Genomic DNA, 3,503 nt, shown 5'->3' on the forward strand with positions numbered 1-3,503 from the left:
TTGCCTCTTGCTCGAGGACTTCAGAAAACCATTTGAACACAAGCAATTCACATTGTATGATGAGATTCAGATCAAAGTAGTTGGATCATATACCTTTGAAGAGCAGCTTTGATCAGCACGATTCCTTCCAACTTTTGTTCCCAATTTGATCTTTAGATGTGATATGAATGCAAGGCTAAGGAATAAGTCTTGAAGATCAACTGATTTTGTTGAAATTCAAGCTTGAATTGAGAAAATAAAAATCACAATTCCTTTGGTATGGTTGGGTATGGATTTTAGCAGAGCTTCAGATTTCCTTAAGGTTCCATTTTTAATGAGCAAAGCATTGTATTTATAGCTGGAGCTGATGCCTAGTGAGGGAAAACTCGTGTGCATGAAGCTTTGGGTCCTGCATGCATGGGACTGTACAGGCGTGATAACATGAAATTATATCATATTTTAGGACTTAATTCAATTAAATTATATTATTATTTATTTCAATTTATTGCATTTTATTAGATATTACGCGGTATTTCCTTTCTATTTGTCTCAGGTGTCTTATTTGAAGCACAAGTAAAAAAAGGAAGAAAAGGAGGTGCAAAAAGGAATGAAAAGGCCCAAATAGCAAAAGCCAAGCCCAGCCCAAAGAAGACACAGGCGTCGTGCCTGTGACGACCGCCACGGATGCTGTGACGAACGTCATGCTGCATACACATGGTGTGACGGACGTCACACCATCCCCCTAGATTTCTGCCTTCAGAGATGTTGAGAGTCCACGTTTACACGCTGAATCCTATTTCCACGGCGATGCATCCGTTACGTGAAGACTCCTTGACGCGGACTGCTTTGAAAACCGTTACGGAAAGCATCATTATAAATAGCAACTTTGCAAACCCTGCAGAGGTTCCACCCTTCCACGTTTCCACGCTTTTTTCCAGATTTCGGCATTTTTTCCAATTTTCTTTTCTTCAGCAGTTTGAGCATACCTTTTACATACCACTTTGGCAATTTTTATTGTTTTCTCTTGCAACTCTATTTTCCTCTCTAGCACTTAATTAATTTTCACATAATAGTTTCCACACCGGAAATTATTGTGTAACTTTTTCACCGGATCTAACCTTACGTTAGAATCTAGTTTTTTTTATTCCTTCGTTTTAATTTGTTGGTTAGTTGAAGAATTCAAGAACAAATCCTACCGGCTTGTGGTGGAGTGTTCAAGACTACTGTTTAAATTATTCAGGTTCATTATTGTTTAATGCTTTGTTTTATTATTTATTTATATTATTTGCTTGAGATGAGTCTGTTTATGCATGATAATTATTTAAGTTCGTTTAGCATGTCTGGCTAATTCCCCTAGATATCGGTATGTAGAGTAAGCGGAATAAGGGATCAAAACTAAGTCGGTTTAATTAAATTTGAAATAAAAATCACTCTTTTTACGGTCTCAGTTTATAGGTTTAATAACAAAGTTTTTATACGAGAGTAAAGAACATAAAGAGGTTAAAATCAATAAAGCGAAAGTTTGAGGTTTTAACTGGACAGTGTAAATTGGATATTAATTCTAGATCAGGGCGAGAGCAATTTTTAGAGTTAATTAAATTCTAATCTTTTCCAAAAAGTATTTTTAAAGATTGAATGTGAGGACGAGAGTTAAGCATTCAAATTTAATTGTATAACCTAAATCAACAGAGCGAGAGTTTGAGATAAGGGTGTTTAAACGGTTAGTGTTTTCTTAAAAAGAGTTTCTACGGACTTTATTGCTTTCAAAAAATGGTTTTTGACTTAATTATAAGTGACAGCTACGTTAAAATAAAATCATGGTTTATTCAACAGAGCGAGAGTTTGAGATAGAACTTTTAATCAATAAAGTCAACTGAAATGATTTATTTTAAAACCAAGAAACCGACAAAGAATTGATTCCCTAATTACGACGAACTACATACCGATATCCGTTTATTTGATATTTAATTTAGATTCTATTTTTTTAGTTTTAGCTTTTCCCCAAACAATCAAACATTATCCACCTTAGCTTTACGAAGTAACCTTAGATAACGGTATATCGATTCATAAGTCCCTGTGGGATCGATCTCTTTTAAAACTACGCGATAGAACTGTGCACTTGCAGTTTGTACCCCAAATTCGACTCATAAAGTCGCGATCAAGTTTTTGGCGCCGTTGCCGGGGACTTTTGTTTAGTCGATATCGTAACTCTTTCGTTACGCTGTAGAGACTAAGGTTTCTTTTTCTTTTCTTTCTATCGTCGATTTGTATGCCACGCACTCGCTCACAAGGCGAACCGCTCTATTTACGAATCAACGATATCGAACTATATCTCCGAGTCTTACGACGAATTCGGGAATATCGTGCTGCAAACAATCTCCCTCCTGTCGAACTTCCTGATTTCAAAAACATTTTCCCTTCGATACCCGAGATGGCAGAACCAGCTCGTGCTCTTAGAGATTACGCCGCTCCATCACAAGATGAGCCGCATTCAAGTATTGCTCCGCCCGCAATCGAAGCAAACAACTTCGAACTAAAACCTTCATTGTTGCAGGCAGTGCAACAGAACCAATTCTCTGGAAATCCTACCGAGGATCCAAACCTTCATTTATCCGTATTTGTCCAATACGCTGATACTGTTAAAGCTAATGGTGTCACTTCAGAGGCAATTCGACTTCGTCTTTTCCCTTTCTCATTAAGAGATAGCGCTAGAAGATGGCTTCAGTCTCTCCCTTCCAACTTTGTCACCACATGGAACGAGTTGAAGAAAGTTTTTCTTGCCCGATATTTTCCGCCAAGCAAAACAGCTATGTTAAGAGCCCAGATAAATGGATTTAAACAGAAAGATAATGAGTCTCTTTTCGAAGCATGGGAAAGATACAAAGACATGATGAGACTTTGTCCACACCATGGTTTAGAAGACTGGTTAGTAATTCACACATTCTATAATGGTCTCTTGTACAACACAAGGTTAACAATAGACGCCGCTGCAGGTTGTGCACTAATGAACAAACCTTATGCTGATGCTTACCAGCTTATCGAAAGCATGGCCCAAAACCACTATCAGTGGGGAACCGAACGAACAATGGTGGAAAAACCTCAAACGAAAACCGGCATGTACGAGATAAGTAACCTTGATCATGTTAATGCAAAAGTGGATGCTCTGGTCCAGAAAATTGAAAGTTTAAATGTATCACCTCCAACCGTCGTGGTTGCTATAACTCAGAATTGCGAAGTCTGTGGAATCCAAGGTCACACTCCTACAGATTGTCAACTCTTAACAGGAATCCAAGCAAAACAAGTGAACTATGCTCAAGGAAGCCCCTACTCGAATACCTATAACTCAAATTGGAAGAACCATCCAAACTTTTCATATAAGAGTAATAATGCTTTGTACGCACCTGGACAGTCTCCAAATCAAGCCCCAGCTATACCTCCGGGATATCTGAAGCCGAACCCATCTACACATAACAATAACGCCCCTAGGAAATCCAACTTGGAGATCATGATGGAAAACCTTATAG

The 3,503-nt window shown here is 38.1% G+C and overlaps 1 non-coding gene across 1 annotated transcript; it reads right to left on the bottom strand.

The window, feature by feature from the left end:
• Window positions 1-2,788: 2,788 nt before the first annotated feature.
• LOC127077743 (small nucleolar RNA R71) lies at window positions 2,789-2,895 on the bottom strand. The gene has a single exon (XR_007787519.1). It is a non-coding gene; the product is annotated as a small nucleolar RNA R71 (small nucleolar RNA).
• Window positions 2,896-3,503: the final 608 nt, after the last annotated feature.

The sequence above is a fragment of the Lathyrus oleraceus genome, chromosome 4 (assembly GCF_024323335.1).
Source record: "Lathyrus oleraceus cultivar Zhongwan6 chromosome 4, CAAS_Psat_ZW6_1.0, whole genome shotgun sequence".
In the NCBI taxonomy this organism is placed as follows: domain Eukaryota; kingdom Viridiplantae; phylum Streptophyta; class Magnoliopsida; order Fabales; family Fabaceae; genus Lathyrus; species Lathyrus oleraceus.